At 53.6% G+C, this 10251-nt stretch overlaps 1 non-coding gene across 1 annotated transcript; it reads left to right on the forward strand.

Moving 5' to 3' along the window:
* Nucleotides 1–2217: 2217 nt before the first annotated feature.
* On the forward strand, nucleotides 2218–2319 carry LOC114227550 (U6 spliceosomal RNA). The gene has a single exon (XR_003613605.1). It is a non-coding gene; the product is annotated as a U6 spliceosomal RNA (small nuclear RNA).
* Nucleotides 2320–10251: the final 7932 nt, after the last annotated feature.

Here is a 10251-nt window from a genome sequence, read left to right on the forward strand (position 1 = left end):
TCTGTAGGGTTGGGATGCTGAGGGTGCCCAGTCTGTAGGGTTGGGGTGCTGAGGGCCCCCAGTCTGTAGGGGTGGATGCTGAGGGCGCCTAGTCTGTAGGGTTGGGATGCTGAGGGTGCCCAGTCTGTAGGGTTGGGATGCTGAGGGTGCCAAGTCTGTAGGGTTGGGATGCTGAGGGTGCCCAGTCTGTAGGGGTGGGATGCTGAGGGTCCCCATTCTGTAGGGTTGGGATGCTGAGGGTCCCCAGTCTGTAGGGTTGGGGTGCTGAGGGTCCCCATTCTGTAGGGTTGGGATGCTGAGGGTCCCCAGTCTGTAGGGTTGGGGTGCTGAGGGTCCCCATTCTGTAGGGGTGGGATGCTGAGGGTCTCCAGTCTGTAGGGTTGGGATGCTGAGGGCGCCTAGTCTGTAGGGGTGGGATGCTGAGGGTCCCCATTCTGTAGGGTTGGGATGCTGAGGGTCCCCATTCTGTAGGGTTGGGATGCTGAGGGTCCCCAGTCTGTAGGGTTGGGGTGCTGAGGGTCCCCATTCTGTAGGGTTGGGATGCTGAGGGTCCCCAGTCTGTAGGGTTGGGATGCTGAGGGTCCCCAGTCTGTAGGGTTGGGGTTCTGAGGGTCCCCATTCTGTAGGGTTAGGATGCTGAGGGTCCCCAGTCTGTAGGGTTGGGGTGCTGAGGGTCCCCATTCTGTAGGGTTGGGATGCTGAGGGTGCCTAGTCTGTAGGGTTGGGCTGCTGAGGGCCCCCAGTCTGTAGGGTTGGGATGCTGAGGGCCCCCAGTCTGTAGGGGTGGGATGCTGAGGGTCCCCAGTCTGTAGGGGTGGGATGCTGAGGGCGCCTAGTCTGTAGGGTTGGGGTGCTGAGGGTCCCCATTCTGTAGGGTTGGGATGCTGAGGGTCCCCAGTCTGTAGGGGTGGGATGCTGAGGGTCCCCAGTCTGTAAGGTTGGGGTGCTGAGGGTCCCCATTCTGTAGGGTTGGGGTGCTGAGGGTCCCCATTCTGTAGGGTTGGGATGCTGAGGGTCCCCAGTCTGTAGGTGTGGGATGCTGAGGGCGCCTAGTCTGTAGGGGTGGGATGCTGAGGGTCCCCAGTCTGTAAGGTTGGGGTGCTGAGGGTCCCCATTCTGTAGGGTTGGGGTGCTGAGGGTCCCCATTCTGTAGGGTTGGGATGCTGAGGGTCCCCAGTCTGTAGGTGTGGGATGCTGAGGGCGCCTAGTCTGTAGGGTTGGGGTGCTGAGGGTGCCTAGTCTGTAGGGGTGGGATGCTGAGGGTCCCCAGTCTGTAGTGTTGGGTGCTGAGGGTCCCCATTCTGTAGGGGTGGATGCTGAGGGCGCCCAGTCTGTAGGGTTGGGGTGCTGAGGGTCCCCATTCTGTAGGGTTGGGATGCTGAGGGTCCCCAGTCTGTAGGGTTGGGGTGCTGAGGGTCCCCATTCTGTAGGGTTGGGGTGCTGAGGGTGCCTAGTCTGTAGGGTTGGGCTGCTGAGGGCCCCCAGTCTGTAGGGGTGGATGCTGAGGGCCCCCAGTCTGTAGGGGTGGGATGCTGAGGGCGCCTAGTCTGTAGGGTTGGGGTGCTGAGGGTCCCCATTCTGTAGGGTTGGGATGCTGAGGGTCCCCAGTCTGTAGGGGTGGGATGCTGAGGGTCCCCAGTCTGTAAGGTTGGGGTGCTGAGGGTCCCCATTCTGTAGGGTTGGGGTGCTGAGGGTCCCCATTCTGTAGGGTTGGGATGCTGAGGGTCCCCAGTCTGTAGGGTTGGAATACTGAGGGTCCCCAGTCTGTAGGGTTGGGGTGCTGAGGGTCCCCATTCTGTAGGGTTGGGGTGCTGAGGGTCCCCATTCTGTAGGGTTGGGATGCTGAGGGTCCCCAGTCTGTAGGGTTGGGATGCTGAGGGTCCCCAGTCTGTAGGTTGGGGTGCTGTCTGCATTCCCTGGGAACCAGCTGGGCTTTGCGAGCCCTTGTACTGCACCAGGGCTGGGCACACAGGGAAGGGCAGTGTGATGGCTGAGAGTGACTCACGGAGTCCTCTCAGGAAGTTCAAGTCCCTGCCCCACCCCCCTTTCTGTGAGAGCACGTGAGGCCAGCCCGGTCACCCTGAGGCGCTGAGGACCCAGTGAGGTGTACATGGTGCTCAGAGGGGCCACTGTCCCTGTCACTGCTCTCGGTCTGGCCGGTGCGAAGGCTTGTGTGGGGCTCAGGAGCGTGTGGGGAGCCGGTAATATGACGAAGTGGGGCTGGCTTCCCAGCACATGGACTGGAATTGGAACGATACAGAGAGCAGCATGGCCCTGGGCAGGGACGACACGCACATTCGTGAAGTGTTCCATGTTTAAAAAACTGAGTGGGCCCAGCGGGCGTGGCTCATCGGTGCAGCGTCAGCCAATAAACCCGGAGGTCACGGTTCGATTCCCGTCAGGGCACAGGCTCGACCCCGACCCCCAGTGTGGGGCGTGCAGGAGGCAGCGGATCCATGATCGTCTCTCCTCATCGGTGTTTCTCCTCTCCCTCTCCCTCCCTCTCTGACATCCATGAACTGTAAGAAACCTGAGCGAGGGAGGAAGCAGTGCCCGGGGGGCTGTGCGCTCGCTGGGCCTTTCCGGATGGAGAATGTGGGGCAGGAGAGGGAAGCTCATTGAGAGGCGCCACCTGCCGAGTCCTGCCTCGTTGTCTACGGCCCCCAGGCCCAGCCCGAGTCCCACCGGCGCCCTCAGGACACCGGGCCCTTCCCGTGCAGGCGGGTCCCCGTGGCGCTCCCACACATCAGCCTGGCGCCTCTGAGCCCTGCTTCCCTCCCCTCCCCCAGCCCCCTTCAGCGGCTCTGAGCTCCCGGCCCCCTCCTCCTGCGTTTCAGGGGCGCACCCGGTGCTGCCCGGGGCTGAGACCAGCGGGCCTTGTGCTGATCACAGCGGTAACTGCCCGGCCCCCGCGGCCACCTGCGGCGGGAGCCCATGGCCAGAGCCGGAACCCGCGCCACCCTGACCGCAGTCTGCCGGGTTCCTATGTGGAGACGGGGCGCCCGTCCTGGACCGGGGGCAGAACCGGGAGCAGGAGGGGCAGGTCAGAGGTCACGGGGCCCCTCTAGCTCCTAAGCAGACCAGCACCTCCCGCGGCCCCTGCTGAGCCAGCTGCTGTTTGAGGACAATTACAGGGGACCCCCCTTTTCAGCCGTGAAAGGACGGAGGAAGGACACGCCGGAGAGACGGGGCGGGAACACGGCCCGCGGCACCTCCCGATGGCTTCACTCAAACGCACGCATGTGGAAACAAGCGTGTTACACATACGTCCGTAGACACCTCTCACATCGCTCCCTGTGACCTCACGTGAAGCAGAGAGTTGTTAAAATCTAATATTTTAAGTCCAACTTCCAAAACAGGCGATGTGTGGGAATCCTGGCTAAAGGATGGGTGGCAGGTATATGGTGAGTTATGTTACATTCTGGGTTTTTTTTTAAAAAAAAATACTATATTTTAGCCCGGCCAGTGTGGCTCAGTGGTTGCGCATCAAGCCAGGAACCACGAGGCCACCAGGTGGATTCCCGGCCAGGGCACATGCCCAGGTTGCAGGCTCGATCCCCATTGTGGGGAGTGCAGGAGGCAGCCGATCGATAATGCTTCCCTCTCATCCACGTTTCTCTCTCCCTCTCCCTTCCTCACTCTTTCTCAAAAAAAATTGTTTTTAAATACTTCATAATTTAAATTGTAAAAAAATGAGCAAACAAGTAAACATATCAACCCAAATGTGGGACATGAGTGCACTTCCTTTGGGGCAGCTCACCTGCCACGGACTGACCTGTGACCTTGACCCAGGAGCCGTCGGCCGCCTGCTGCCGGTGCCTGCGGACAGACAGGGAACGCAGGTTTCCCCAAGCCTGGCCCGTGGCCCCAGACACGCTCCGGGCCTGAGCGCCTGTTCACCCTGCAGAGCTCGTTCCTGCGAGGAGGGAGCCGGGTCTCGGGAGCCTCTCTCGGTTCCCGTGGGGGGGCTGTGGGGGACACGCACTGGTCAGCCGCGGCTTGCACTGTTTGGGGCCCCTCAGCTTTCCCCAAAGCTTTCTCTCTCTGGTCCTCCTCCCGCCCACACCCCATCACCGCTTCCCTCCCCCAGGTCAGCAGGAGCCGGCGTGTGGGGAACAGTCTCAGCGAGGGGCGTGTCGCTCAGCGGCCGGGGGCCCACCGGGTCTGTCCTGCGTCCACGTGGCGAGGAGGAAGGGGGACTCTGGGGCGTCACCAGGTTGAGGCCGGCGGCATCCGGCCAGCGCTGTCCTGGCCTCAGGCCTCTAACCAAGGCTCTTTCTTTCCAAGTTATTTCTAAGCCTGCACATCATTCAAACACGAAAACGGGAGGATCGAGGATAAGCAGAACAAATCAAACTTTTCTTTTCTGCGGCAAAAGAAGATACCGTGAGCCTAGTACGCAGACAAATATTAACTTGGGAAAAATATCTGCAATTTAAACTCCAGACCAAGATTTTCAATATCCTTGATACACAAAAGCTTCTAAAAACTGCAAAGAAAGTCCAGCTCCTTTACAGATAACGAGGCTACAGCTGTGAGCAGGGAGCTCACACAGAAAGACAGGGCACGGCCGCCGCCACAGGAAAGACGTTTAAACTCACGCATCATGAAACGCGTGCGTGGGAACTGCGTGGCGCTACGCCTCCGATCGCCCAGAACGGCAAGAAAACAGAGTTACATAACGGCCGCCCGTGAGGCCGTACACAGACCGTCACCCCGTTTGAACACGATGCACTATGTCCAGCCCCTGAGGAGAAGGGCTTGGCAACATCCAGCAAAGCTCTACATGTGTTTACTCTTGACTCATCGATCTGACCCCTGAGGATTACACCACAGCCACAGGCGCATGAACCACGAGCTGCCGAGAACTGAGTGCAGCCTGAGTTGCAAAAGCCAAGGGCTGGGAACAGTTCAGCACGGAGCTGATTACACAGCATTCTGTTCACTCGGTGGAGAACTACAACGCTATGGAACACACACGCACACGCACACATACACACACACAGACATGCACGCACACACACATGCACACACCAACATGCACACACCTACACACACACGTATACATACACTCATACACACACAGTTTTGTATAGTAAAATGTGGAAGTATCTTAAAAAAAAAAAACTAGAGGAGAAAGCACTTTCCAACTCATTCTATGAGGTCAATATTTCCTTAATACGGAAATCAGACGAAGACATCACAAGGAAACTGCATATCAATATAGACATAGACAAAAAAATCCTAGTAAACCAATCCAACAACATCTAGTAAGAATTAAACACCCTGATCAAGTGGGATTTATCCCAGGAATGCAAGGGTGGTTTAACATCCAAAAGTCAATTAATGTCATACCCCATATGAATAGAATTAAAAAAACTAAAAACCATATTATCATCTCCATAGACACAGGAAAGCATTTGACAAAATCCGACGTTGCTGCGTAACTTAAAAATGCAATACACAGGAAACAGAAGGTAACTTTCTCAACCTGACAAAGGACATCTGTGGAAACCCTCAGGCAGCATCGTACTGAACAGTGGAAGAGTCAAATATTCCCCCCCGAGTTCGGAAATAAGACAAGGATGTCCGTTCTCACCATTTCTATTCCACATCATCGAGCCAGGATCAAGCAGAACTACCTCATCCTCGGATGGCATGGTCCTGCACTATACATAGACAATCCTAAGGAATCGACTTAAAGCCTATTTCAGCTAACAGATGAGCTCAACGAGGTCACAGAATATAAGACCAATATGAGAAACTTAAGGGATAAAAGCAGCTTAAATTATTACCCCCCCCCCCCACCGGAGGGAGGAGCCAGGGTTTATACTTTGCACTGTGGATTACACTTTGAAGCTCGGAAAACATTCTACATGTTGATAAGGACAACATTTAATTTCAAAGATAACCCCTAAAAATTAAAAATAAGTGGAAACACATCGAACTAGACACCACATTGGTGGCATGGCACACACAGAAAAATTACTTCACAAGACATTAAGGTGCAACCATTTCTTTTTTCTCCAATTCTCCATAACATACATTTATTTATTTATTTATTTTTAAATAAATCTTTATTGTTCAGATTACAATTGTTTCTCCTTTTTTCCCCCCATATCTCCCCATCACCCGGTTCCCACCCCCCTCTGCCCCCCCCCCCCGTGTCCTTATCCATAGGTGTATGATTTTTGTCCAGTCTCTTCCCGTACCCCCCCCACACACCCCTTTCCCCCTGAGAATTGTCAGTCCACTCCCATTCTATGTCTCTGATTCTATTATGTTCACCAGTTTATTCTGTTCCTCAGATTTTTAATTCTCTTGACTTTTAGATTCACTTGTTGATAGATATGTATTTGTTGTTCATAATTTTTATCTTTCTTCTTCTTTTTCCTCTTTTTAAAGAATACCTTTCAGCATTTCATATAATGCTGGTTTGGTGGTGATGAACTCCTTTAGCTTTTTCTTATCTGTGAAGCTCTTTATCTGACCTTCAATTCTGAATGATAGCTTTGCTGGGTAGAGTAGTCTTGGTTGTAGATTCTTGCTATTCATCACTTTGAATATTTCTTGCCACTCCCGTCTGGCCTGCGTAGTTTCTGTTGAAAAATCAGCTGACAGTCGTATGGGTGCTCCCTTGTAGGTAACTAACTGTTTTTCTCTTCTGCTTTTAATATTCTCTCTTTTTCTTTTGCCCTTGGCATTTTAATTATGATGTGTCCTGGTGTGGTCCTCTTTGGATTCCTCTTGTTTGGGGTTCTGTGTGCTTCTGGACTTGTAAGTCTATTTCTTTCATCAGGTGGTGGAAGTTTTCAGTCATTATTTCTTCAAATAGGTTTTTAGCATCTTGCTCTCTCTCTTCTTCTGGCACCCCCTATAATTCTGATGTTGGTTCGCTTGAAGTTGTCCCAGAGGCTTCTTACACTATCTTCAACTTTCTGAATTCTCTTCTCTCCTTGCTTCTCTGGAGGAGTGTCCTTGGCCTCTTTGTATTCCAAATCTTTGAGTTGATTCTTGCGATCCTCTAGTCTGCTGTTGGGTCTCTGTATAATATTTTTTATTTCAGTCAGTATATGCTTAATTTCTAGTTGGTCCTTTTTCATATCCTCGAGGGTCTCATTAAATTTATCGGCCTTTTCCATGAAATTCTTGAAAAACCTTATAACTGTGGTTTTGAACTCTATGTCCATTCGCTTGTTCTCCTCCATTTCTTTGGTTTGTGATCTGTTTCCTTGCCTCCTCATTTTCGCTGCTTCCCTGAGTTGGTAGGGTAGCTTTGTGTACTAGGTGTCCTATTGGTTCAACGGGTCAGCCTCCCAGTTACCTGAGGTGGACACTCTTGGTGTACCCTTGTGTACTGTGTGTCCCCCAGCAGGAGCTACAGCAAGGACTAGTTTTCTCCTCTTTGCTTGGGCTTTGGTGGTTTTGGAGCAGTCTGACTGGAGCTGTAGTTTATTTGGTTAAGCTGCCACAGAACAGGCCATTTATATGCAAAAGCCGCTGTGTGGAGCCTGGGTGGGTTTGTAGAATGTGCAGGGCGGGGCCTCAGGGCTGGGCGGGGTCTCAGGGCGTCACTAGGCTGGAGCGTGGCAAACGGCGATGGCTGCCTTCAGCCGTCTCTGCCTTTCTGCGTTTCCAAGTCCCCACGTCCCGCGCTCCAGCGCAGTAAACACTGATTGCTGGGAGCACCTCTGCAAAAAGTCACTCTCACTTTCCGACCCGATGGCCAAGAGTCCAGCTTCTCCCCGTAGGTGCCTGGGTCCCCCGCGTGTCCCCAGAAACTGGATTTCAGAGTGATCGGGAGCTTGTCTCCCTGCGGGTTGAAGAAAAGCCGTGCGCCCTGTCGCCCGCCTCCAGCCTGATTTGCGCCTCCGTACCTCAGCTTTTCAGTGTTTGTGCTCCTTTCTCTCCTTAGTTGTAAATCTACCACTCAGCCAGCTTTCCCGTGGTTCTGGGTGGTAGACGTTTTGTCTTTTAGTTGTATTTTTGAAATTGCTGTGTGAGGCAGCAGATTAGTTGTTTAACTTTGCCGCCATCTTCTAAATGTCCATTCATTTATTTTTTAAATTTGACTTTTCAATTACAGTTTATATTCCATATTATTTTGTTTTAGTTTCAGGTGTACAGTATAGTGGTTAGACAATCATATATTTACTTTTACCCCCATCCCCCAATATTTCCAGTGCCCACCTGTCACCATACGTAGTTAGTAAAATGTTATTGACTTTCTCCCTATGCTGTATTCTACGTCCCTGTAACTATGATGTAACTATCAACTTGTACTCCTTAATCCCTTTGCCTTTTTCACCCAGTCCCCGCTCTGGCAGCCATCTGTCTGCTCTCTGTGCCTATAAGTCTGTTTCTGTTTTGTGTGTTCATTTATTTTGCTCTTCAGATTCCACATGTAAGTGAAATCATATGGCATTTGTCTTTCTGTGACTGACGTATTTCACTTAGTGAAATGTGCTCTTAGGACAAAAAGGATTGCAACAATTAAAGACAACTTCCCTGGATAGTTTCAGTATATTGTAGGTGGTCGTGTTAGGTTTGTAATGTTGACAGTTGTGCGTATTCTGGGATAAAGTAAGAGAGTAAGTGTGGCACTGAGGACCAAGACTTTCTTAGGGAATAAAGGAGAAGCAGAGGAGTGTTGATGGGTTATGTCTTAGAGTCTTGAATTTGATTTAGAAGAATCACTTCTAATTTATAATGTATTTATAATATATTTTACCTTTAAAGATATAAAAAGCATTTCAAACTTCTGTTCTTTGGAAAGGCTTAGCAGTAATAACCAACCTAGTATAACAGAGCCCCCCCCCACCCCCCCCCCCCGCTCCGTGCTCCAAGTCTGGTCTCTAAACATCACTTTCACCTTTAAGGAACGCGTGCTGATTCTGGGTCTGCAGCGTTTCGTCTTGCTAGGAAGCGGCACCCTCACCGAGCCCATTGGCGTTCTGTGGGTTGAATTTTGTCCCCCACTGAGGTGTTCAGAGCCTGACCCCGTAGCTGTGAGCAGGTTCCCGTTGAAGATAAGATCTTTGCAGATGTAATCATGTTAAAATGAGGTGACACTGGGTGGGGGTGACTCCTAACCCAATGGCTTGTGTCTGCATAAGAAGAGGGAAACGCACACATCCATTCAGACAGGGAGGCAACAGGATGTGACGGCGGAGGCAGAGATGGGAGTGACAGGCCCGCCAGTCAAGGCCCACCCAGGGCTGGGCACCTGCCAGGGCTATGGGAGAGGCGGGGGTGGGACAGGTCCTCGCCCACCTGCAGGAGAAACCAGCCCCGCCAACGCCTGGACTTCAGACCCCTGGCCTTCGGAACGGAGACCAACACCCGTCTGCTGTGTCAGCCACCAGCTAGCGAGCCTTTGTTACGGCGGCCACAGGGAGCTACGGCAGGGGTAGACCAGAAGGACTTAGGAGTCAACCACCGGTCACATATGTGACAATCTGAGCATCAACACTGAGCATCAACGCTTTCTCCCACGTCGATGTTTCTCTCTGTCTTCCCCTCTCTCTTCCCCTCTCTCTTCCCCTCTCTCTTCCCCTCTCTCTGAAATCAGTGGAAACATCCTCCCGTGAGGGTTAACAACAGGACAAGGGACCCTTCCTGTGGGAGGGGCACGGCCCAGGGACCCTGCCTGAGGCCCCTGGCTCCCGGGCTGTGGACTCCAGGAGTGGGGAGCTGCCAGCGGCCTGCCTGTGGGGGAATGAGGGCCCAGCCCCCACACCCCCTCCGAGCGCCGATGTGCTAATGACACGGTCCCCGGGGTGGGATGGCCTGGACTCAGCACCATGATGGCTTTACCTTCTGCCAAGAGATGAGAAGAGTGGCCCCCACATCAAAGGCACGGCGTCCGTCTGCCCCGGGGCCGGCCATCCATCTGCCTCCGAGCGGCCGCCCGGCCACATCTGGAAAACGCAGCAGCGCAGAGGCGGGCAGTGACGCTCCGTGCGGACACGGACAGGCTGCGGCCTCTGCCCTCCGCACGGCTGGGGAGGTCCCAGCTCCGAGGTCACAGAAGTGAATGAACACGCGCACCGACCGTGCGTCCTGCAGCCGACAGCAGGCGTGCCGGCCCGCGGGCTGAGACCCGAAGGAAGGGGCCAGTCCTGGGACACCCGGGGCCACGTGGAGGGCCCCGTGTGTGTGTCCCCAGGTCCCCCCAACATGCACCTGCCTCTCTGCCCGAGCCTGAAAGCCAGGAGGAGGGGTGCCGGCTCAGGGGGTGTGGGCAGGACC

Source organism: Eptesicus fuscus, chromosome 4 (assembly GCF_027574615.1).
Source record: "Eptesicus fuscus isolate TK198812 chromosome 4, DD_ASM_mEF_20220401, whole genome shotgun sequence".
In the NCBI taxonomy this organism is placed as follows: Eukaryota; Metazoa; Chordata; class Mammalia; order Chiroptera; family Vespertilionidae; genus Eptesicus; species Eptesicus fuscus.